The sequence below is a fragment of the Mobula hypostoma genome, chromosome 9, assembly GCF_963921235.1.
Source record: "Mobula hypostoma chromosome 9, sMobHyp1.1, whole genome shotgun sequence".
Taxonomy (NCBI): domain Eukaryota; kingdom Metazoa; phylum Chordata; class Chondrichthyes; order Myliobatiformes; family Myliobatidae; genus Mobula; species Mobula hypostoma.
In genome coordinates this window covers 133,867,370-133,894,830 of record NC_086105.1, presented here as the reverse complement: position 1 = coordinate 133,894,830, position 27,461 = coordinate 133,867,370, and positions in this window count along the sequence as shown.

Sequence of the window (27,461 nt, the reverse complement as noted above, 5' to 3'; positions counted from 1 at the left end):
CAATAGCATAAGTGGTTGAATTAAAGATTCAAGACTGTGGCAGCACCAGCGGGAAGGGGCTGTGAAAGAGGTGTACGTTTCAAAGAAGTGGGGAAGAAGCTGATCCTGAGTCTGATCATCTGGGCTTTCCGGCTCCTGTACCTTCTCCTTGAAAGCTGAAAAGAGAAAAAGGAATGGCAGGGAACCTTGACGATACTGTTCGTCTCATTGATGTGACACCCCATAAAGATGACTGAATCAACAGAATAGTCTTTAGTGCAGTTGGAAAGCTTCACTATCAACAAGTACACCAAAGTATCATAGGTGTACCACCTGGTACATTCAGTTCTTGGATATACACTTACATTATTATACTTTACAAGGACCAGATGTGTTTTTTTTTAAAGTTTTATGCACACTGCTTGGGGTGGCACAGTAGTGTATCCATTAGCATAAAGCTGTGGTTTCCAGACATTTTTTGACATCCAGACCACATCCCCAGCAAACCCCACCTTTCCAGCTATTACATTAAATCTACAAAGAATTTTGATTTATGATGCACAGTAAATGAAAATAGGAACTAGGAACTGTAAATTCAAAGTAGTGACAAATAATTGCAAAATTATTTATATTTATTTTAAAGCCACAAATTGTTTTTTCATTTAATTACAATAAAAACAGTTTTCATCAACAAATTTAGAGCATACATTTGTTTGGAGTCCAACTATTCACTATTTCATTTGTCACCTTTCAATGTGATGGGTGGGCTTAGTGCAGTGTTATCAGTTTAACACCATCAAGCTGACTATCTCTCACAAGGAGTCTTAGATCTCCACATTCAGTAACTTGCAGTCTGTTTCCTCGTTTTGAAAGAAGCTGGGCAACTCCACTGAAACCTATGCTTCACTAAATGTGATGTTGGAAAGTCAATAAAGTACATTTTGACTTTTTCCACAGTTGTAGGACAGTGTTCAGAGATTTCTTTCTGTAACTAGAAGTCTTGATTTTTTTTGAAACTCAGCTTCAGCTAAAAGTCATTTTGTAGTGAGATCAGTTCTTCCTCCATCCGTCCTGTTAGGTCCTCATTACAAGATTTCAGGAATGGATAATTACCCAATCTGGAACTTGGATCAAGATCCTGACATCTCCCTGACATGTCTTTATGCATCTCATCCAGGTGTGCACAGTATACTTGAAGGTCATCATCTGATATTCTTTCTTTCTCTTCCAACTCAGAAAGGCTTGGGAATTGGAAAAGATTGCAACAGCTAATGTTGCACTTAAATAGGGCTAACCTAAACAGAAATGTGGTGACAATTGATTTGGCTTTTATAAGATTCACACAATTTTCTTGAATTGAAGATGGAATTCAATAAGCTTTGTGAATAATTCTGATGAATAAGCAATGTCATCCCTAATATTCTTGACTTGGTTACTGAATGAAGCAGTTAAGTCTTCAATTAATTTTATCAGTCTCAAAAAGCACATGAAAGCATCTCAGGCAGATTCCTTTTGTGAGCTATTTGACTTCTGTGTGTAACAGCAAGCATTCAATCTGTTCATCATTCTCAATACAAAGCTCTGGAAAGAACTGAGTATTGAGAGCATGAGACTTGATTTTATTTACTGCTGTGATAACAACACTTAATGATTTGTGCAGCCTATCACTTAGGTTTTTGTGTGACAAGATATTGTCTGTGGTGAATTTGTTGCCACATGCAGCTGTGGAGGCCAGGTCATTGGGTGTATTTAAGGCAGAGATTGATTAGGTTCTTAATTGGACATGGCATCAAAGGTTACAGGGAGAATGCCAGGGACTGGAGTTGAGGAGTAGATAAAAAAAGAGGATCAGCCATGATTGAATGGCAGAGCAGACTTGATGGACCAGATGGCCTAATTCTGCTCCTATATCTTATGGTCTAATTACACAGTGAATGATAAATATGTTAAGTATTGTCATGGTCCGGTCCGCGAAATCCGCATTCTGGTTCATGGTCTGCTCCATGGACTCCAGACTCCGGGTCTTCCGGCTGTCCCGGCTGTCCCTTGCTTCAGTTGGGCTTAATCATAGGCACTTGATTCTCGTCTTGGGGCTGGGATTATAAGTGTCCCTGGGATTGAACATGGTGGTTGGTTTGTCTTGTCAGTATCCCCTTGGAGTAATGTGCTGGTGCAAGGCTAGAGCAGCCATTTGTGAACTCTAGGCCTGGTTGGAGGACCACTGCTTTATGGAGCCTTGTTGTCTCTAGTTGGAGCAGTCATCGTGGTATGGATTTGGCTGTTTCTGGGGCAAGCTGAGTGGCTATCTGCCACTCCGAGCTGAATATGGACTTGGCTGTTTCCGTAGCCAGCCAAGGTTGATGGCTACCCTGAGACTCGGAGCCATCCCGGATTGAGCTCCCTTCCTGTCCTTGTCCCTGTTGGGTAGGTCAGGCTGTCTTTGCCTTTACCCTGTGGTTGAATCTGTCCCTTCCTGTCCTTGCCTCCGTTGAGTAGGTCAGGCCATCTTTGCTGTTACCCTCAGGCTGGTCTGTTCCCTTCCCCTCTCCATCTGAATCCCTGACAGTTTCCTTGGCAGTTTACCTCAGCAGTCATCCCGGTCCCACATCCTAGTAAGCATCCCGGCCTGGCGTCCAAGGAAGGGGGCCCGGCTCTGTGAAAGCATCCCGGTCCTGCGTTCCAAGAAGGAGTACCTCATCCTGCCCAGGAAAGCCTTGAAGCATCCAAGCCTCGTCCAGTCCTGTAGCCACGTCTTGTCCTTGCCTGGATCTGGGGTCTGAGCCTGAGTCAAGACCCAGATTCTGAGTCCTTGCCCAGTCTCTGGCTCGGAGTCCAAGCCCTGGTTCCTAGTTCCCAGTTCCTTGTCCTGGTCCTGTTTTCCTAGCCAAAGTCCTCGCCCAAGTCTGTGTTCCTGTCCCTGCATTTGGGTCCACCTTCAATGCCCACCTTAAGGCAGGTACAGCATTTTTTCAAGAAAGCAATAACCCCTCAGTGGTATCCTATCATTGATGGAGCCCCATCTGTTGCACAAACAAGAATGCTGGTGAGCAGAATGTGCTTCTCTTTGAAAAATTGGTTAAGAATCTGAGATACTGACTTCCACGTTGTATCTGTTTCTAGTCCCCTTGTATACAACAACTCTTGAACCTTCCATATTTTATGAAGCAAACATAACCAAGAAGCAAAGTTGACTTATTCAACTGCAGAGCAAATTCTATTGTCCTATCTATGTTGTGCAATGTGTCTTCCATATTCTCAGACATTTCATCTATTTGTCTTTGAACAAAGTTGTCTCTGAGTGGAATTGTTTTAGTTATTTGGTCTGGTGATTAATGGAAAACCAGGCTCAGAACCTCCCTTACTTCTGGCAGAATCAGTTCTTCTCCAGCTATATGGGGATTTTGCGATGAGCAATGAAATGCTATATGAAGCATTTTGTAGTGAAGCGCTGGCAAACATGTTTTGAAGTGCTTTCCATTTCAGAAATTTTTCACGGCAGTGACTGAAAATAGTTTGCTTTATTGGAGCATATTCTCTTGATCAAGGAGCCTGGACAATTTCATTGTCTCATTTGAAAAACTTTTTCACACAACAGATATATTTACTGCTATTGGTTGCTTGATGCTGGTATCAATCTATATTTCAGGTATTCCGCAAGATACTGTCTATAACGCTTTTTCATTTGGTTTGCTTTTGACCTCAGGCACTGCGATCAATAAGGAGGAAAGTTCTGACGTAATCGTAGCTCAGGCAGTACCTCTGTGCCTGAAGATACATAACATGGGGTAGTGATATCCTAGTATGGTTTTATGCTAGGGAAATGTGGTCAAGACCATTCAAAAAGGCAGATTCTGAACTTTAACCCATTGCACACCTTATCCTAATTCACAGAAATTGTGTGACTGCATGATTGGAGTATTGAAACCATACTAGCTAACCATGTACTACAGTAGTGAATGGCAATAATGCATGGCCTAGGTCCGTATATAAAATGATTTCTCCAGTCCAAATTTCTCACAATATGCCAAATACAGAGGTGCTAGATTTTTTTTAACAACTATAATGTGCTTTAAGCAATGTCTAAGAGAATGGTAGGTTAACAAGAGATGAGGTGATTATGTGATCAATTATGAGGGACTGAGGATCAAATGTTTATAAAAAGTAATTAATTTCTTAAATTAAGCCTGTAATCCCTCAGCTGTCCCCTCCCTTGCTACCAAGCACAACCCCCACCCCTCACTGCTCTCTATATCTTAGAAACTCCCACCAGCCCCCGGGGAGTGAATTGCCCACTTTGGGAACCACTGGCATAATGCTAATACAGTGCCAGTGACCCAGGTTCAATTCCACCACTGTCTGTAAGCTTTCCCTGTGACCACGTGGGCTTCCTCTGGGTTCTCCGGTTTCCTCCCACATTTTGAAGACAAATGTGCGCGCAGCTTAATTGCTCGTATGTGTGCAATTGGGCATCATGGCTTGTTGGGCCAGAAAGGTCTGTATTGAGCTGTATCTTTAAATAAAATAAGTGAAAACTATTTCTGATATTAGCTTTTTATTTCTAGAATTTGTTAATTAATGAAGTTGACATTCCACAGCTGCCATGGTGGGCCTCGATATTAATAGTTAAAATAAATGGATTACTAGTCCAGCAATTTAACCAGGATGTCAGCATATCTCGTTTGCTTAGTTTAGTGTTTATTGTCTGAGAGGGATAGTGACAGCAGGCTGATAAACCTGCCACTCCACAAGGTCAGGGACACTGGATGCTTCTAAATGAATTCTCAAGCACAAGATGTTAACACACATGGCCAAGTGGTTAAGACGCTCGCCTAGTGATTTGAAGGTCGCTAGTTTGAGCCTTGGCTGAGGCAGCGTGTGTGTCCTTGAGCAAGGCACTTAACCACACATTGCTCTGCGACGACACCGGTGCCAAGCTGTATGGGTCCTAATGCCCTTCCCTTGGACAACGTTGGTGGTGTGGAGAGGGGAGGCTTGCAGCATGGGCAACTGCTGAACTTCCATACAACCTTGCTCAGGCCTGTGCCCTGGAAACCTTCCAAGGCGCAAATCCATGGTCTCATGAAACTAACGGATGCCTAAAAAAACAGAAAAATTTTTTTAAAAAATATATATATCTTCCCTTTGCTTTGAAATTCAGTCTGTAACATGGAAATATGCACTTTATAAGATAGAAGTGTGCCTTATCAGTACTGATCGTACCAAATAATCTTTACCATTGGTTTAAGGCATTAAGAACATCAAAACTTTAGTCAAGGAGATATCGAGACATATAGCAGGAAGGCAGTCCATTCAAACCAACAAGTCCGAATGTCAAGACTGGTAAATATCTGGAATAACAGAACAGGAAATTAGAATCATAGTTTGAGGTTTGAGAATGTATTGATGACATCAATTTGAGGGGCCACCATCAACTTTCAGCCAGAGGAATCCAAGGGTTGAGTTTACCACCAAGTGCCGATTTTTAAATGAATCTTACCAGAGCACACTTTCTACCTCCCACATTCTCATCAATTGCACCCCCCCCCCCATGTTCTACCATTCATCTACATCCTGGTCTATCCATCTGCAGATCTTTAGGACATGAGTGGAAACTATGGCATCCAGGATCGACCACACAGTCACAGGGAGAACATAACACTTCCACAGATGATGAGGTCAAGTTCAAACGTGAGCTATGGGGAGTTAGCTCTACTAACTGTGCCTTTGTGCCTTCTCATTTCTCCTAACCTTCAAATGACTGGAAGCCAGAATCATAGAATTCTGCCACCAAAAAGGCCATTTGGCCTGTCGTGGCTGTGCTGATCCTTTTTGATCACTGTTTACTCCAGCTCTGTTTCTCTTTCATGAAGGATCTATCACAGATACAGAAAATATGCAGAAGAAGGCATTCTGAACAATGGAGGGACTGGAGGACGAAGAAGTGAAAATGGATATATATCCACTGGTAGAGAGGTTAAGGGAAGTCAAGTTTTATCAAAGATCCCAGTGGAGAGCTCGTGGAAATTTTTTGCATGATTTCACACATATCCTTGAAGGAAAATGTCATTACTCAGCAATTTGCCTCAGAAGTTCCACTATATCTGCTGTATACTGGTGGACATCCTGCTGACCAAGCGGTGCTGATTAATGAATTATATTCTGTCTCTCTACCCTGTGGCAACACAAAACTCTTCCAAGACAGGCACATAAATTTGGCTGCCTCCTCCACATCTGAGTTGTAAAATGAGTGTGTGGAGCTGAACCAGAGCAGGCCTATACCTGCCGAGAAAAATGTCTGACCCAAGACAGAGAGTGCCGATGCTGGAATCTGGAGCAATACTCAAGATGCGACAGGATCCCAGTGGAACAAACCGTGTCTATGGAGGAGAATGGACAGTCAATTTTTCAGGTCGAGACCCTCCATCTGAAAGAAATGTTGCAGCTATATAGGACTCTGGTCAGACCCCACTTGGAGTACTGTGCTCAATTCTGGTTGCCTCACTATAGGAAAGATGTGGAAGCTATAGAAAGGGTGCAGAGGAGACTTACAAAGCTGTTGCCTGTATTAGGGAGCATGCCTTATGAAAATAGGTCGAGTGAACTCAACCTTTTCTCCTTGGAGCGACAGAGGATGAGGGGTGACCAGATAGAGGTGTATAAGATGATGAGAGGCATTGATCATGTGGATAGCCAGAGGCTTTTCCCCAGGGCTGAAATGGTTGCCACAAGAGGACACAGGTTTAAGGTGCTGGGGAGTAGGTACAGTGGAGATGTCAGGGTAAGTTTTTTACTCAGAGAGTGGTGAGTGTGTGGAATGGGCTGCCGGTAACGGTGGTGGAGGTGGAAATGGCAGGGTCTTTTAAGAGACTTTTGGATAGGTACATGGAGCTTAGTAAAATAGAGGGCTATAGGTAAGCCTAGTAATTTCTAAGGTAGGGACATGTTCAGCACACCTCTGTGGGCCGAAGGGCCTGTATTGTGCTGTAGGTTTTCTATGTTTCTATACAGGGGGAGGATGGATTAGCAAGTATAGAAGAAAGATTTAAAAGAGAACTGAGCAGCAACTTCTTAACCCAGAGGATAGTGAGTGCCTGCTATGAGCTGCCAGAGGGAGTGGTCAAGGCAGGTACAATTGCAACATTAAGAGACACTTGGATGGGTATATGGATTGGGGGTAGACCTGGGCTTGGAGGGTTATGGACTGAATGTGGTCAACCGGGACTAGTAGGGAGGAGGCTGAGATCGGCATGAACCCATTGGGCCAGAGAGCCTGATTCCAAGCTCTATTACTCTATGACATGAAATACTAAAGCAAGATCTCAGTTGCTGTATCAGGTAGACATTAAGCTTTCAGGCCACTTTCATACAGCAAAGCAAAGGATTCCCAGTGCCCTGACCATTATGGACCCTACAACTACTGACACAAACCCAAAACCCTGGAGATACTCAGCGGGTTGGGCAGCATCTGCGGAATGGAAACAGAGCTAACACTTCAGGTCTGAGACACTTCCACACCCGTTTACACTAATCCTCCAGTACGTTTCTAGAGTTGCATGGAACTCCATGCATTCCCACCAGCTCCTGCCACTTTCTACCCCTCATCTAAATACTAGGAATAAATTATTTATTTTATTTTTATTTATTTAGAGATGTAGCACAGTAACAGATCCTCCTGGCTCAACGCATTTGCGCTACCAAATTACACGCAAGTGACCAATCGGCCTACCAACCTGTATGTTGTTGGACTGTGGGAGGAAACTTGAGCACCCAGCTGAAACCAACGTGGTCACAAAGCGAGAGTACAAATTCCTTACAGAAAGTGGTAGCATTGAACCCAAGTCGCTGGTGCTTTTACGATTCTGCCAGGCTGCATCACTGTCTGGTTGTTTCAAATGTTTTTATTGTGAAGCAACATCAGCTTAACCACAGCCAACAATATCCGAAAGTACAATGCTTTTTTTCTTTTCTTTCTTTTAACAATATAATGAAAGTCAAATGAATGTATATATAGTAAACAAGCAAAAAGCAAAGGAAACCCCACCACCCCACCTCCTTTCCCCTTCCCTCCCCTCCCCTCACCCCTCCCGTATGTGCTGTTTAGGTCCTACCACCCCCCACACTTAGTTCAGCTGTCGGTCTCTTCTAAATACAACAGTAATGGTTGCCAGATTTTTTCAAATTCTTTGAGTCTGTCCTTGATAAAGTATCTTATCCTCTCTAGATGCAGAGTATCCATTAATGCAGCCAGCCATTGTCTGAGTGATGGAGTTTCCTCCTTTTTCCAGAACATCAGTATGAGTTTCTTTCCATTAAGTATGCCATAGGCTGGGAGTTGTTGCTGGGTAGCCTGGGATTTATTTGACCTCGCAGAGGTTCCAAAAATGACTAAAATGGGGTCTGGTATTATCTCAACCTTTAGTACCTTCGATAGGACCTCAAATATTTGCTTCCAGTACTCTTGTATCCTAGGACAAAAAGCATAACTATGTAACAAATTTGCCTCCGAGGATTTGCATTTCTCACACATTGGGGACACCTCTGGGAATATTTTATGAATCCTTACTTTTGAGTAATGTAGTCTATGTAGGATTTTAAATTGTATTAAACCATGCCTAGCATTGGTGGAACAGGAGTTAACATACTCTAAAGCCTCATTCCATATAACCTCCTCTATCTCTGTACCCAACTCCTTTTCCCCACTCTTTTTTAATATTATCCATTGTTGTATGACACTTGTTTTGTATGGCATCATACCGATAGGCGATGATGTGTTCTGTCCCTCAACATGATCTTAAATGATTATCTAATTTATCAGGTTCTGCCGTCTCAAATCCAGAAAGATGTGATCTTGTAAAGTATCTTAACTGGAGATACCTGAAAAAGTGACTCTTTTGCAATCTGAATTTCTTCTGGAGCTGGTGAAATGACACAAAAATCCCTTGTATGTATAAGTCTCCAATGCTGCGTATCCCTAATTCTCGCCATGCATCAAAGGCCCCATCGATACATGAGGGGATAAAAGAGGGGTTTGCTGATATAGGAAGAAAAGATAATGTTCTGGGTTTCAAATGTTTCCACATTTGTCTCCACATCTGTATAGTGCTATGGATAATGAGATTGCCTCTGTAACAGGCTTTATTTAACCGAATAGGGGACATAATGATTGCCCCTAGGGAATATGGTAGACCATCCTCACGCTCCCTCTCCAACCATTCAAGAAGTACAACTGTATCATCTGTCCAGTATGGTATATGGCTAACGTTGGCAGCCCAGTAATAAAAAAATAAAGTTCGATAGTGTCAGCACCCCCCCCCCCAATAGTCTTATTCGTGCAGAGAAGTTCTTTCCTAAACCAGTGGGCTTTATAATTCCATATTAAAGGTAGAATTATGAAATCTAATCCTCTAAAAACGGTTTTGGTAAGATAGAGGAGCAGGTTCTGAAATAGATAGAGCAGTTGGGGAAGAAAGATCATCTTGACTGCATTTACTCTACCCACTAAAGAAATTGGGAGCGTCTTCCAAAATTCTATTTTCTTTTTTAATCTTTTCAATTAGAGGGATAAAATTTCCATCACTGTCTGGTATGGAGGTGCAGGACCGAAAGAAGCTGCAGAGGGTTGTAGATCGAGTCAGCTCTATCATAGGTACAAGGTGTCTCAGAAAGGCAGCGTCCATTATTAAGGACCTCCAGCACCCAGGGCATGCTCTTTTCTCACTGTTACCATCAGGTAGGAGGCACAGAGGCCTTAAGGCACACACTCAGCAATTCAGGAACAGCTTCTTCCCCTTTGCCATCTAATTCCTAAGTGGACATTGAATCTTTGGACGCTAACCTCACGTTTTAATATACAGTATTTCTGTTTCTGTACTTTTTAAAAATCTACTCTATATATGTAATTGATTTACTTGTTTGTTTATTGTCATTATTTATTTTATTTATTATTATTTTTTCTCTCTGCTAGATTATGTATTGCATTGAACAGCTGCTGCTAAGTTAACAAATTTCACGTCACACGCCAGTGATAATAAACCTGATTCTGATTCTGCTACTGTCCTGCAACTTTTACTTTGGGGAAATTAACCTACCAATGCAGTAACTGTTTGTTCTTTATAAATGTTGAATGTTGCTTTTTTTTTGTTGAACACATCACAGCAAGTTCCTAACATATAGGAACTTGTTAGGTGAATAAAGTTATATGGTGAATATATGGTGAATAAAGTTAATCCTTGAACCTTGGAGCAGCGACATCCAGATGAAACCAACATGAAGAAAGGGGAGTGGACAACATCCGTTCTTGTTTGTGCGAGAGATCAGAAGTGAACCCAGCTCACGGGGGCTGTGAGACTGTTGCACCACTGTGCTGGGTTTGTTTAGATTTAGGCTATGACCCCAAGAAAAAGTGAACGCTGTGGTTTAAAATAAGTTTCACAGCTGTGGAGCTCAGATCAATCCATGCAATAAAACCGCCCTGACATAAATGTACTAGGCCAGGCAAGAAACTGGGACAATTCTGGTCACAATGGGACATCTTATCAGCATATCCTATTTTCTTCTGAAAGATGCTCATGCACGTGTTGTCCCATTATAATGTGGTCTCTGCTCCTCATATATAGGTTGATGGAATTCATTTAAAAAGTTTCCTTTTCCAGGAAAGTCTAAACACTTTGGTATTATTCACATTCTCTTCTGGTCCTTCTGCCCATTACGCCGCTGGCATTTAGGGCAGCAATGAAGGTCTTCTATCTCTCTGGTGGTGTTCAGGGCTTCCTTCATCATGTCAGTAGATTCCTCTTGGGTTTCACCACTGTAAGACTTGCAAGTCCTGGATAGAGATTCAGGAACACCATCACACTCAGGTATAGCAAGATTCTGCATTGCTCTTTCCAGAACAATTTGTTTTACCATTCAGGTTTGTTAGCCCTGAGCTGAACCCCCGTACCTGGAAGAGCAGTGGACCACTCTCAGGCTGGCATCTACCTTTGATCTGTTTGGCATGAGTGACTCTACTAAGGGCCAAACCATGAAGTCCTGACTCCAGTCAACATAGGTCTCCGGGTCATTGAGGCACAGAAGTCTCCAAACCCTACGACAGGGTTGTGGTCCTCTTGGAGGTTCCTTTCTGGACAGCGCCATTGAACTGCAGCAAAAACAAAATTGCTGGTCAAGCAGCATCTGTGGGAGGAAAGGATTGTTGATGTTTAGGGGCAAAAGCATCAGCAAGAATGTCAGGAATTCTTGGATTTGCAGGTACGTGGTGAAAATAAAGGGCTTGGTCAGGAAAACGTGGGGAACCCAGAGCCTAGAAGAGTGACAGATTCATGATTACAGTAATCCCAGTGCAGAATAGAGAGAAACTACTTTTCTCAGCAACCAGCTGGAATGTGGGACATGCAGTCACGTGGAATAGCTGAGGCAGGTAGAACGCAGTGCCTTGAAAAAGCATGCAGCGCCCACAACTTTTCACATTTTACTGTCTCATTTTCTAGATTTTAAATATATTGAAGTGGGATTTTTGAGCTAATCTACAAAATATTGTACATCATGTTAAATCAAAAGAAAAATTCCAAAGCCTGTCAACAATTCACTAAAAATGTTAAACCAAATTTGTGAGGCTGAAAAAGTATTCATCCCCTACACTAGCTTTACTGAGGTGCAATAGTGAACATGACTTTACCAACTCATCCAATTTGTTGATATAGAAAATTGGAGGATCTCCTGTTTTCAATTAATTCAGAAGAATAAATATCCCCCTCTCTATAAAGTCCGATAGTATGGTAGAGTTTCAAGAAACAAAACCAGAATGAAGACAAAAGAGCATGCAAGACAAGTCAGGGAAATGATAATAGAGAAGCACAAATCAGGGGAAGGATACAGGACAATCTCAAAGGCACTAAATATACCTTGGAGCTCAATGCAGTCAATCATGAAAAAGTGGAAAAAATATGAAACTACAGTCACGTACCTAGGTCGACACTGCAGTGACACCAACAGTACTCTCAGTCACTCTGATTGAGCTGCAGAAGTCAGTGACTGCAACGAAAGATGAAGTTCATGGCTTACACAAAAAGAGTATTTATCAAAGAGTGGCAAGGAAGAAGCCCTGGCTTAAAAAAAAATTGCTTGACCATAACGACTTTGCAAAACATCACTTACAAGATTCTGTAAGGATGTGGAAGAAGGACAGGAAAAGACGGAAGAGACTAAAATGGAACTTAAAGCATTGTATGTGGCGTAAGTCTAATATTATGCATCCACCAGGTAACACCATCCTTACCGTAAAATATGGTGAAAGCATCATGCTATGTGGATTCTTTTCACCAGCAGGGACTGAAAATCTGGTCAAGGTATATGAGGAGAAAAATGCTGTTAAACACAGAGAGATCCTGGATAACGTTGCCCATCACATTGTGCAAAGCTGATAAAGACTTATCCAAAAAGGTAATAGCTGCAAGAGGTGGTTCAGCTGATTACTGAGCAAAGAGGGATAAGTACTTTTGACTGCTGACGTATCAGTTTTTGAATTTTTAGTTTTTTGTGCTTTACAATGTTCCCTGTTTTTTGGGCTGCACTGTGAAAAATTGAGCATGCAATTCACAATAAAAATTCTGAGTTGTTAATCAAAAATCATTGTTTTAATACTGATTTATGTGAACACAGGGCTGGGAGCAAATTGTTTTACAAGGCACTGTACATGTGTTTAAAGAGAAGCTAAATGATGACTTCAAGTTCAAGTTAAATATATATAACATGGTGCCCACTTTTTTTTTAAGGCATCTGTTAGTCTTGCAAGACCATGGATCTGCGTCTGGAAACTCTTCACTCTCCAGGGCGCAGGCCTGGGCAAAGTTGTATGGAAGACCGGCAGTTGCCCATGCTGCAAGTCTCCCCTCTCCATGACACAGATGTTGTCCAAGGGAAGGGCAAAGGCCAATACAGCTTGACACCAGTGTCGTCGCAGAGCAATGTGAGGCCTATAGGCCTCCGTATTCAACACACCATACTCCATAACTTTCACCATCTACAACTGGAGCATGCAGACCATCTTCTATGTGACTTCCTTGCCCACTCATCCCTCCCCAGGTCTCCCTCCTGGCATTTATCCCTGCAAGTGGAACAAGTGTTACAACTGCCCCTAAACGTCCTCCCTCACCACAGTTCAGATCTGAAATAACTTCTCCAGGTGAGGCGATACTTCACCTGTGAGTTTGTCGGGGTCATCTACTGTATGCGATGCCATCAGTACAATCTCCTTTGGATTACTGAAGCCTGGTGTTCACCAATTTTAATTTTATTTCCAATTCCTATTCTGACGCGTTGGTCAATGATGCCTACTGCTACGATGAGGCCACACTCAGGTTGGAATGGGCAACAACACACATAAAAGTTGCTGGTGAACGCAGCAGGCCAGGCAGCATCTCTAGGAAGAGGTGCAGTCGACGTTTCGGGCCGAGACCCTTCGTCAGGACTAACTGAAAGAAGAGGTAGTAAGAGATTTGAAAGTGGGAAGGGGAGGGGGAGATCCAAAATGATAGAAGAAGACAGGAGGAGGGGGGTGGATCTACGAGCTGGACAGGTGATTGGCAAAAGGGATACCAGGCTGGAGAAAAGAGAGGATCATGGGACGGGGAGTCACCATTCAGGGCCCCAGACAATGGGGAATGGGCAACACCTCATTCTGTCTGGGCAGCCTCCAACCTGATGATGTGAGCATTGATTACTCTAACTACCCGACCCCATTTCCCTTATTCCATTCTCCATTCTTGTTCCTCTCTCAGCCCTTCTCTTCTCCTTACCTGTCCATCATCTCACTCTGGTGCCCTTCCGCCTTCTCGTTCTTCTATCGTCCACTGTCCTCTCATATTAGATTTCTTCTTCTGCCCTTCACTCATCCCCTTATTACCTCCCAGCTTCTTACTTCATCTACACAAAATAATCTGCAGATGCTGTTGTCAAAGGAAGACTCACAATGCGGTGGAGGAACTCAGCAGGTCAGTCAGCATCAGTTGAAAAGATTAGTCGACGTTTCGGGCCAAAACCTTTCGTCATACTGAAGGAAGAACTTTGGGGAGGGTTTGAAGAATGCTGGTAGTTGAAAAAAACAGTAATTTTTAAGACAAAGGGGTGGGGGAGGGGAAGCAGGGAGGTGATTGGCAGGAGAACAATAGTAGAAGGAGGCGGAACTATGAGGGAAGTGATGCGAAATAGGGATAGAGGAAGGGAGGGGAGGGAATTACTGGGAGTTGGAGAATTCTATGTTCATACCAAGGGGCTGGAGACTACCTAGACGGTATATGAGGTGTTGCTCCTCCAACCTGAGTTTAGCCTCATCATGGCAGTAGAGGAGACCATGTATCCACACATCCCTCCCCACGGATCTCCCACCTGGCACTTATCCCTGTAAGCATAAGTGCTACACCTGTCCCTACACCTCTCGCCACCATTCAAGGCCCCAAACAGTCCTTCCAGGTGAGGCAACACTTCACTTGCGAATCTGTTGGAGTCATCTATTGCATCCGGTGCTCCCAGTGCGGCCTGCTCTACATCGGTGAAACCCAACGCAGATTGGGGGACCGCTTCGTCGAGCACCTCCACTCCGTCTGTCACAACAGACAGGATCTCCCGGTAGCCACCCACTTCAACTCTGCTTCCCATTCTCATTCAGATATGTCCATACATCTCCTCCTCTACTGCCATAATAAGGCTAAACTCAGGTTGGAGGAGCAAAACACCTCATATACCATCTAGGTAGTCTCCAGCCCCTTGGTCTGAACATAGAATTCTCCAACTTCCGGTAATTCCCTCCCCCTCCCTTCCTCTATCCCTATTTCGCATCACCTCCCTCATAGTTCCGCCTCCTTCTACTATTGTTCTCCTGCCAATCACCACCCTGCTTCCCCTCCCCCACCCCTTTGTCTTTCAAATTACTGTTTTTTTCAACTACCAGCATTCTTCAAACCCTCCCCATAGTTCTTCCTTCAGTCCTGACGAAGGGTTTCGGCCCAAAACGTCGACTAATCTTTTCAACTGATGCTGACTGACCTGCTGAGTTTCTCCAGCACATTGTGAGTGTTTCTGCTTACTTCATCTCCCTCCCACACCTATCAACCATCTCCCTCAGCTGGCTTCACCAGTCACCTGACAGGTATACTCTTTACCTTCCCCCAACCTTCTTATTCTTGCTTCTTCCCCCTTCCTTTCCAGTCCTGCTGAAGAGAACTGGCCCTAGATTGAATTGAATTGGCTTTATTACTTACATCTTTCATAAACATGAGTAAAAATCTTTACGTTACTTCTCCATCTAATTGTGTAATGTGCAATTTGTAGTAATTTATAATAAATAGTATGTACAACAGGGCAGTCAATATAACATAGAAATACAATTGTATCAGCATGAATTAATCAGTCTGATGGCCTGGTGGAAGAAGTTGTTCCGGAGCCTGTTGTTCCTGGCTTTTATGCTATAGTACTGTTTCCCAGATGGCAGCAGCTGGAACTGTTTGTGGTTGAGGTGACTCGGGTCCCAATGATCCTTCAGGCCCTTTTTACACACCTGTCTTTGTAAATATCCTGAATTATGGGAAGTTCACAACTACAGGTGCGCTGGGCTATCCACACCACTCTTTGCAGGGTCCTGTGATTGAGGGAAGCGCAGTTCCCATACCAGGCAGTGACGCAGCCAGTCAGGATGCTCTCAATTGTGCCCCTGTAGAAAGTTCTTAGGATTTGGGGGCCCAAACCAAACTTCAACCGTGTGAGGTGAAAGAGGTGCTGTTATACCTTTTTCACCACACAGCCTGTATGTACAGACCACGTGAGATCCTCACCGAGGAACTTAAAGCTGTTCACCCTTTCAACCCCAGATCCATTGATGTCAAAAGGGGTTAGCCTGTCTCCATTCCTCCTGCAGTCCACCACCAGCTCCTTTGTTTTTTCCTCTCCATAGATGCTATCTGACTTGTTGAGTTCAGCAAGCATTTTGTGTGTGTTGCTCAATATTTCCAGCATCTGCAGAATCTCTTGTGTTTTTGTGTTGTATCGTGTGTTGTTACATTTCTCTTTTACATATATTGTGGTGTTTAATGTTGTGGACATTTTCTGTGCACAATCCCTACCTCACTTCACATACCTAATATCTGCTGAAATTACATCTGGATGAAAACGCTGCACTCCACTTCTGCTCCTTGGTGATATTGTGTACCTTCACCTAATCTCTCGAGTGTGACAGAATAAATGCTTCATTCAATGACAGCTTAAATTACAAATTAACGAAATACATTTGTTGACCGACCCATGGAAATCAGAGGAGTGTTTCAGATCTACAGGATTTTAGATTCAATGATCCAAGCTCAGAAGATAAAAAAATTTAATTGCTTTAATCTGCAAGGCAGCTGGACCAGGGATAAAGGTAGCAGTAACTTGACAGTTTATTGCAGCTTTGTTCAGTGGGTATTCAAAACAGTGAATAATGGTTTTTTTGTTAACATGGGAATAAGATAAAGTGACTCCAATTGCAGTAACTTAATTCACTTCTTGCTTATTGCAATGACTATTCCTGTGACAGTATATATGGAGATTAGATAACAGTAACTAGCTTCACATTCCATTCAATCTAAACATGCCAGTAAAATAAACTTGGGATTTAGCTCTTGTTGGGTTTGAACCATGAATACTGATCCGTGGGATGCTTCTAGACCGAAGCTATATAATGCCAAACTTGTTCTCAATGAACCACAATTTGCATCGTTGCCAAATTTTGTTGGCAAGTCAGCTAGAACTTTAACAAATGTCTATGGAAGCACAGTGGAGAATATTCAGACTGGTTGCATTACGGTCTGGTATGGAAACAGCAGTGCCCAGGAATAGAAAACATCTACAGAAAGTGGTGTTTACAGCCCAGTCCATCACAGGAAAAGCCCTCCCCAGTGTTGTGTATATTTACATGCAGTGCTACCACGGGAAAGCAGTATCTGTCAACAAGACCCCACAACATCCAGGCCATGCCCTCTCCTTGCTATTACCATTGGGCAGGAGGTCTCACCCCATCAGGTTCAGGAACAGTTATTACCCTTCAGTCGTCAGGTACCTGAACCGGTGTGGATAACTTCACTCACCACAACTCTAAAGTGATTCCACAATCTGCAGATTCACATTCAATGAATCAGCAACTCATATTCTCAGTATTATTTATGTCTTATTTGCACAATTTTGTCTTCTTTTTCACATTCATTGCTTGTCAGTCTTTGTGTATGCACAGTTTTTCATAAGTTCCATTACATTTCTTTATTCTCCTGTAAATACCTGCAAGAAAATGAATCTTCGGGTAGTATGTGGTGATGTACAGTATATGTACTTCGATAATAAATTTACTCTGACTTTTTTAACTTTGACTTAAGAGCTCATTAACTTCATCACTCTCCTAACCATAGGAGGAGCAAAGAGGAAACTTTTCTCTAATTCAGTAACATAATATATGATGCAATTTGAATGAAGAAGTAATTCATAGAAACATAGAAACATAGAAAATAGGTGCAGGAGTAGGCCATTCAGCCCTTCGAGCCTGCACTGCCATTCAGTATGATCATGGCTAATCATCCAACTTAGAACCCTGTACCAGCCTTCCCTCCATACCCCCTGATCCCTTTAGCCACAAGGGCCATATCTAACTCCCTCTTAAATATAGCCAATGAACTGGCCTCAACTGTTTCCTGTGGCAGAGAATTCCACAGATTCACCACTCTCTGTGTGAAGAAGTTTTTCCTAATCTCGGTCCTAAAAGGCTTCCCCTCTATCCTCAAACTGTGGCCCCTCGTTCTGGACTTCCCCAACATCGGGAACAATCTTCCTGCATCTAGCCTGTCCAATCCCTTTAGGATCTTATACGTTTCAATCAGATCCCCCCTCAATCTTCTAAATTCCAACGAGTACAAGCCCAGTTCATCCAGTCTTTCTTCATATGAAAGTCCTGCCATCCCAGGAATCAATCTGGTGAACCTTCTTTGTACTCCTTCTATGGCAAGGATGTCTTTCCTCAGATTAGGGGACCAAAACTGCACACAATACTCCAGGTGTGGTCTCACCAAGGCCTTGTACAACTGCAGTAGTACCTCCCTACTCCTGTACTCACTATCACCTAAGAGCAGACTTGTCCCGCATCTGACCACACATTCATTCAGTCACTACCAGGTTATGCCTTTCCTTCATCGTGACCAGATCTAAATGCTGGATCTCCCACAGTCTAAAGATGTACTGGTGCTGTGGTGACCTCCCACAGTCTAAAGGCTGATTTCTACTTGAGCGTCAACTCGACGCCGTAACCTACGCAAGTGGCCTACGCGCGTTGTGAACATTTATACTTGTGTGTTGGTGTATCTGCGTCGCTCTGCAATTCGGGCACGTCGCGCATGCGCACACACCTGCCCGCACAAGGGTTCATGGTCATGGTAGTCTTTCTCAGGGTAAACAAGTTTAAAGCGAGCGTCTTTTTTCATAAAAGCGAAATGTGTCCTCCGTAATTTCGGAGGTCTGTCAAGCTTTATGGAAAGCACTGCAGCCAGAGTTCCTTCCCCGCCCTTCAGTCGCCCAATGGGAAGCTACTGCAGCGTAGGAGGAAACGCGATGCTACCAAGCGGACCAATCACAGTTGTTGCGGTCTGCGTTGCTGCGACGTGTAGTTACATTTTGGGAGAGGTGCGCGTCAGGCTATGGCGTAGGGACCCGTGTAGGCTCTGCGTAGGGGTCGCGGTGACGCCGTACCCACGGTGTCGAGTTGACGCACAAGTATAAATCAGCCTTAAAGATGTACTGGTTGGTAAGTTAATTGGTCATTGTAAATTCTCCTGTGATTGAACAGGGATTAAATCGGGGGATTGCTGGGTGGTGCAGCTCGAAGGGCTGGAAGGACCTATTCAGAGCTGTATCTCAATAAATAAATAAATCCTTTATTACTTACTGGGCTGATATCCAGAATCAGAATCAGGTTGAATATCACTGAGGTAAGTCATGACATTTGTAATTTTATGGCAGCAGTACAGTGTAAGACATAAATAAATACTATTAAGTTACAATAAGAAATAAAATAAATAAAAGGTACAAATGAGGAATAGTGAGTCGTGTTCATGAGTTCAGGGACCATTCAGAAATCTGATGGAAGAAGGAATGAAACTGATCTTAAAATGCTGAGTTTGGGTCTTCAGGCTCCTGTACCTCCTCTCTGGTGATAATGAAAAGAGGACATGTCCCAGATGGTGAGGGTCCTTCATGATGGACGCCATCTTCTTGAGGTACTGCATTTTGAAGATATTCTTGATGGAACTGACCATGTCTACAACACACTTCAGTCTCTTTCAATCCTGTGCACTGGAGCATAATCTGCTGTCATGGTCTGGTCCGTGAAGTCCGCATTCCGGTTCATGGTCCGGTCTGTGGACTCAGGACTCCGGGTCTTCCAGCTGTCCTTCATTTGATTGAGTTAAGCATAGGCACCTGACACCCATCTTGGGGCTTGTAATATAAGTAGCCTTGGGGTTGGGTGTGGGCTGCTGGTTTGTCTTGTCAGTCCCCCTTGGAGCAACCTGCTGATGGAAGGCTAATGAAACCATTCATGATCTCTAGGCCTGGTTGGAGGACCACCGCTTCATGGAGCCTTGTTGCCACTTATTGGAGTAGTCTTTGCGATATGAATTCGGCTGTTTCCTGGGCCAGCTGAATGGCTGTCAGCCACTCCAAGCTAGGTAGGGATCTGGCTGTTTCCATAGCCAGTGGAGGTTGCTGGTTGTAACTGTGACTTGGAGCAACCCCAAAGCAGAGATGGAATTGTCCGTTGTTCTTTGGTGTTTGTCTCTTCTTGTCCTTGCCTCTGTGGGGTAAGTCAGGCCGTTCTGCCGTTGCCCTGCAGGGGTCATGTCTTGTCCTTGTCTCTGTGGGGTAAGTCAGGCCATTTTACCGTTACCCAACAGATGGACCTGTCCCACCTTGGTGTGGAGAGGTTGAGTCCCGGCTTGTCTTAGTATAAGTCCTGGCTCTATGTCTATGTACTGTCCTGCCTCATGTTGGTATTTTAACAATTGAGTCCCGGCTTTTCGAAGGTCAAGTCCTGGCTCTATGTTGATGTTCAGTTCCTAGTCGGTCTCTCATCTCCAGCCTCCGAGTTATCAGCCTCCACATTTCAAGTTGAAGATCCCGCAGCCAAGCTCCTAGAGCCCAAGCCTCGATGATCCTGCAGCCAAGCTCCCAGAACCCAAGCCTCGATGATCCTGCAGCCAAGCTCCCAGAACCCAAGCCTCGATGATCCTGCAGCCAAGCTCCCAGAACCCAAGCCTCGAGGATCCCGCAGCCAAGCTCAAGACCCAAGACCCCAGCCTCAAGCCTCCAAGCTCAGGCCTCTAGACCCCAGCCACGTCCTGTCCTGAAGCCATGTCATGTCCTTGCCTGGTTCTGGGGTCCGAGCCTGAAGAAAGACCCAGGTTCTGAGTCCTTGTCCAGCCTTGGGCTCAGAGTCCAAGCCTTGTCTCCTAGTCCAAGGTTCCTAGTCCTGGTCCCACTTTCCCTAGCCCAAGTCTGCATTCTTGTCCCTGCTCCTTGCCTGTATCCTGTCATGTCCCTACTCCATTCAAGTCCTGTTCCTTGTACTTCAGTGTCTGTGTCTTGTATTTGGGTCCATTCCCAGCACCCCATTGTGACATCTGCTTCTTGGCTCATTTGACTTGCTAGTAAAACTGAGAAAAAGAGGCAGAAGATGAAGGAGGTGTTAGTAGAAATGGAGTCACTGTGCCTAAATCCAAAACATGCAAATCTAGGAATATCAATACATAGTCTATTATTTATATTCAATTATCATCTTAAATAGAATTCCCTTCAGAAAATGCAGATGGTGAACAATGGAAGCTTTAATCAGTAAAATGGAGTCAAACACCAGCTCATGCCCTGTCCCACAGCTTGCCCGCTAAACATAATAAAATAAAAACAAAATATCATCAGTTTCTTGTGAAAAAGACTGGCATTTCCTTACATGATTAGAATAGGAAGCTAGAATTCCATAAGACCACAAGATATAGGAGCAGAAGTAGGCCATTCAGCCCATCGCATCTGCTCTGCCATTCAATCATGGGCTGATCCAATTCTCCCAGTCATCCCTACTCTCCTTTCACCCTATACCTTTTGATGTCCTGGCTAATTAAGAACCCATTATCTCTGCCTTAAATACACCCAATGACTTGGCTTCCACAGCTGCCCGTGGCAACGAATTCCACAGAGATTCATCTCAATGTCTATGGACCAAAATTTAAAGTAAATTTATTGACAAAGTACATATACTGTATGTCACCATATACAACACTGAGATTCATTTTCTGTGGGCATACTCAATAAATTATAATAGAATCAATGTAAGGCCGGCCGGTGGTGCAGTGACACCAAACTTCAAGGCCAGTGGTCCCGGGTTTGAATCCAGCCGGCTCCTTGCACGCATTCCATCCGTGTTGGGTTGAGAGTTCAGCAAGCAACTTGTCCTCGTAAAATACAGACAAACACTAAAGAAACAGCAAGAATGCCACTCAATGCATAAACAAGGTGTGAATAAGAACTCAAGGATCAATGAGAGATCACACCAACTTGGACATTCATCCAGTGTGCAAAAGACAACAAATTGTGTAAATACAGCAAGAAATAAAAAAAGAAAAAGAATAGCAAATAAATAAATAGGCAATAAATATCAAGAACATGAAATGAAAAGTCTTTAAATATGAGGGAACAACTCAGTGATGGGGCAACTGAAATTGAGTGAAGTTATCTCCTTTGGTTCAAGAGCCTCATGATGGAGGGGTAATAACTTTGCTCTGTAGCCTCCTCCTGTTGTGATACCACTCAGCCAGATTTTCAATCTCCCTTCTGTATGCTGATTCATCGCTACCTTTTATTTGTCCTTTGACAGTGGTGTCATCAGCAAACTTGGATGTGGAATTGGAGCTGTGCTTGGACACACAGTCATAAGTGCAAAGCAAGTAGAGCTGGGGACTAAGCACACAGCCTTGTGGTGCATCTCTGCTGATAGACATTGTGGAGGAGATGGTTCTGCCAATCCAAACTGACTGGGGTTTGCCAGTGAGGATATACAGGATCCAATTGCACAAGAAAGTATCGAAGACGGGTTCCTAAAGGTTATTGTTACGTACCCCGTAACTGGGTTGCCAAACCAGCAGAAATGGATCACTCAGTTGGAGTCTGGATTACTAGAACTATGAAAGTTTTATTAAAGAAACAAGCAACACAGTAATCGAAAGGATAATAAATGCAACAGTTCAGCAATGATAAACACAGATGTGCACAGAATTAAGATAACAGCATCAATCAAGCTCTATTGTTGTCTAGGGGTAAATGACCAAATTTCAAAGTGACACAAAAGTTCAGTCCAATTTAGTTCAGTTCGCAGTAATCGTTGCCATGGCGATGGACAACGTGGGGGGAGGGAGAGAGAGAACGAGAACGACTGATCATTCAGAATGGCTTCCACTCACAGACCGGCGATATTGCTCACAAGCAGCTTCCGGGCGGGTCCTTGGTGATGTCACCTGAGGTCACCGACTGTGACCCCTCCTCCAGATGCGGTCGATCCTCTGCAGTGAACCCGGCACCCAAGCGAGGGTGGACACACACCGGGTTCCCGCTGATCGTACCTTTCCACCCCGTGCGTTTAAGGTCCGGTACTTCCCACCAACTTGTGAGAGGCGCACCGCTTCCAGGGTCTCGTTACCTCGGGTGTCGTGTGTGTCCTGCCTTAGCGAACCTGTCCCTTTTTATCCCCCTGCTGGGGTATCGCCTGTCCATCACTTCAAACAGTTCAGGGTTCAAAGGGGGAGCCGCTCCAGACAGCTCTCTCTCTCCCGTCCCTTCATTACACATCTCCAGATGCTGCTTCATTGTTCCTCATCTCTCCTTCCCCTGAGGACAGGTGGCAGACCACTTGCTGATGCCACTGATGCTAACCCAGGCCAGTAAACATCTTAATTTTATGTGTATTCTCGTCACATTATTAATTAGTTATGAGGGGATGATGGTATTGAATGCTGAGCTGCAATCTATGAAGAGCATCCTGATGCATGCATCTTTGTTGTCCAGATGTTCCAAAGTTGAGTGAAGAGTCAATGAGATGGCATCTGCTGTGGACCTGTTGTTCTGGTAGGCAAAATGGAGTGGATCCAAGTTGCTTCTCAGGCAAGAGTTGAAATGTTTCATTATCGACCTCTCAAAATACTTCAGCCCTGTGGATGTAAGTGCTACTGTGCAATAGTCATTGAAGCAGGTCACCACGTTCCTCTCGGGTACTGGTAGAATTGAAGCCTGCTTGAAGCCGAAGTGAGAAGTTTAAATCTCAGTGAACAGCATGGTTGATCAGCACAGATCTTTAGTATTTGGCCAGGCACGCCATCTGCGCTGGGTGCTTTTCGTGCATTGAGCCTCCTGAAACCAGCTTGCATGTCAGCTTCGCTCTTCCTAGAAGTCATAGGATCATCGGGGGATGTGAGAGTTCATGATGGTTTCTGCATGTTTTAACAGTCAAAGCAAGTATAGAAATCATTGGTCGTATCTGTAGGCAAAGCCCTGCTGTCTTAACTATCTCACTTGATTTAACTTTATAAGAGGTGATAGTATGAAAGCATGCCAAGCATCCTTCATTGATTCGAGTTTGGTCTGGAATTGCCACATTGCTCATGAGATGGCTTTCCAGAAATCTTATCTGGACTTCTTGTAACTTTTTTGGTCACCAGACTTGAATGTCTCTGATCTGGCTCTCAGCAGATTTCGGATCTCATATTTCATCCAGGGCTTTTGATTGGGGAAGACTCTGATTTTGTGGGGGCACACGTCTCAAGCTGCTTTAATAAAGTCCGTTACAGCCATGGTGTATTCTTTCAGATCTCTAGAGAACCAGGCCCAGACCACCAACTCAAAGCTGCTCCTCTGCATCCTGCGACCAACTCTTCATTGTCCTAATCTCTGGAGCTTTGATCTTTATTCTCCTCCCATATGCAGGTAGGAAAAAGACAGCAAAGTGATCTGATTTACTGCAATGCTACCTGAACATGGAATGGTGAGCATACCTTATCTTAGTATTACAGAGATCCACTGTGTTGGGACCTCTGGTGCGACAGATTAAAGGCTGATGGTCACTGAGCAGCGGTTTCTTCAAGCAAGCCTGGTTGGAATCTCCAACTATGATTTAAAATGCATCGGAATGGACTGTTTATTGTTTGGAAACTGCATCATACAGTAGTGCAAGCCCTTGATCATAGTTGGCCGCAGATGGCATGTAAACTGCGATCAGAATCATGGATGAGGACTCCCTTGGTAAACAGAACAGAAGACATTTCACCATTAGGTGTTCCAAATTGACAGAACATCAGTTTGACAAAACCACCACATCAGATCAGAACTGAGAGATTATCATGAAGCACATACCTCCCCCTTTTGCCTTTTTCAAATCAGCTGTTCTGTCCATTATGTAAATTACGAAGTCTTTGGGTCTGATCACTGTTTATGGCATGCTGAAAGAAAGCCAAGTCTCAGTCAGACATACAATACAGCAGGCACTAATTTCTCTCCAGTACAGCAGTTTTGCCCTCAGGTCCTCAGTTATGTTCCCCAGTGACTTCATATTTTAGAACAAGATGCTGGGTAGAGGAGGCCTCATCCCTCTAAGTTTCAGCCTGGCTTGGAACACTCCCCTCCTGCCCTGCTGGTGGCCATAGTGATGAATCTTTGTTCGCTTAAAGGTGCCATATCTGTCTGGTCCACCGAGTCCTTCAGACGATCATGAGATCTGAAGATCATTAAGTTGATTTAAAAGTACATTGCTTAGAGGGTAGCTACATGCAGCATATTGCAGTGAGGGTAATTCAAAGGAGGTATACTTAAAAGGATACTTGGAACGATTGTCTGCAGCCTACAGAACGATCCCGATGATCATTGGTGTCATCTTAGATCCTTCCCAGGTTATGCTTTGTAACTTCAAAACATTAAATTAATTCAAACAAAGACACGGGACTCTAGGAATGTGGGTCTAACTTCAAGCATGGTGCACATGTATCATATGGTAGTGTGATGACATTTGCAATTTATGTATTTACTCAAATATTATTGAAATATTAAATACACAACACTCCTCCCTGTTTAGCTATAAACTCCAACTCAATAGAGAGTGCATCTCAACTATATACACAGTATACGATGTAATGTTGTTGTTCGTCCATCGTCGACGTCAATGAGGACCTCGACACCAGATGGTGTCGAGACCAGTGCATGATTTGGATTTAAGTGAGGGAGATTTGCCCAGCGTCAGCCTCACTCTTTCTTCCCAATTCCCATCTGGATCCAGTGGCAAGACAGAGTCGAGACAGCTGGAGATGGGACTAGGCGCAGTGGATGACCAGGACGTCTTCTGTGTCTTGTCCTGCTCTACACGTTCCACGACACTTGCAGAGACCGCCTTCTTGACCGTTGGACCTTCCATTGATCTCGTCCGCTCAATCCGCCGGAGTCTGTCTTCACATGCTGGGATAGACAACTCCCTATCTCACCAAGGGTTTGAGACCTGTCGGCTACCCTCACCTGGTTTAGCCGGCTTGTCGAAGCCGTTGCCCGGGGTGTGGCCGCTGTCGCATGCAAACAGCTACGGGGAGCCACAGGTGAGAGCTGAGTGCCAGATGGGGACCAAAGGTAATTAGGATGTATGGTTTGTAAAGGTAGTTACTGTGTAATACAACTACTATATACAGACATTTGCACAACAGTAAATTTTAAAATTGTCCCATTCAGGCCAAAAGATTTAATCGCTGTGAAGGCTTTCTTACTCTTGTGGGATAATGTCTTTCCTGACAAGCTGATATACTTGGACTACAAGGATTCATGGGGGTCTCCCTTTCGGATATTGAAAGGCCGAGATAGGGTGGATGTGGAGAGGAAAACATTGTATCTAGGCCTTTCAACATTCAATATTTTCTACAGTGGGGGAGTCTAGGACCAGAGCACACAGCCTCAGAATACAAGGACATCCCTTTAGAACAGTGATGAGGGGGAATTTGTTTATCTAGACTATAGTGAATGTGCGGAACTTACTGTCACAGATGTCTTTGGAGGCCAACTCATTGGATATATTTAAAGCAGAGGTTGATAGGTTCTTGATTAGTAAGGTTGTAGGGAGAATATAGGAAAAGAGGGTTGAGAGAGATAATAATCCACCATTCATGAATGGCAGAGAAGGCTCGATGGGCCGAATTATGAAGATGGATTAGAGAAACTACAATTATTTTCCAAGGAATTAAGGCCTTGAATAGTTGATTTATTTGAATTTTAAAGGAAACTGACATGGCAGAAGGAGGCTTTGTTTGCTGGTTGCGAGGCAGCACCTGAAAGCCTTAAATCTAAAAATTAAAGTCAGTCCTTGCAGGAAAGATGTTACAAAAACTTTTCCGTATGCAGGTGGTAGAAATGTGGAACTCATCTCCACAGAGAGCAACTGATGTTATGTTAAATCTGATTTTGAACCAAAGTTATTTTTTGAAAAAAGGTAGATCAATTATAGGTTACAGATCAGCCTTTGGAATGGCAGAACTTTCGACACAGAGGAAAGCTATTTGTTCCATTATGATCATGCTGGGCAAATGTCACATTCCAGCTCCAGTGCCATATTCAAGCCTGCTAACAACACCACTGTTGTAGGCTGAATCAAAGGTGATGACAAATTAGCATACAGGAGACTGAAAATTGGGCTAAGTGGTGCCACAATAACAAACGCAAACAACAGGAATTCTGCAGATGCTGGAAATTCAAGCAACACACATCAAAGTTGCTGGTGAACGCAGCAGGCCAGGCAGCATCTCTAGGAAGAGGTACAGTCGACCTTTCAGGCCGAGACCCTTTGGGCCGACAACAACAAACTCTTACTCAATGTCAGCAACACCAAGGAGCTGATTATTGACTTCAGGAGGAGGAAACCTTTGACCAGCAGCTGATCCGGACATTGGAAGTTTTGAAAGGAGGGGACTTCGATCAAGTCCACTGCCTACGGACAAAAGGCAAGAGCTGGTTGCGGCAGAGCAACTGAGCTTTGTCAAGCAACCAACTGGCGTTTGGGATGGATAAGTAAGAGCAAATAAAGGAAGGCAGGAGCAAGCACAGTAGTCGTCATCTGAGTGGATGTAGTCAGAGCAGTGATCTTAAGGCTTTAGCTCTTCGAGGCTTTAACCAAGACAGGCTTCACACAGAGAAAGCAAAGGAAATAAAAGTTTGTCGTTTTCCTTCTATATCTGTTCAACTAGGACAGTAGGGATGACTGGCAGGATAGTGAAATGTTCCTCTTGTGGGATGTAGGAAGGCAGAGAGACCTCCAGTGTCCCTGACCACTACAACCACAAGAAGTGAATCCAGTGCAGCTTCTAACAAACTGCACAAAGGAGTTGAAGCTGGAACTGGATGAACTCCAGATC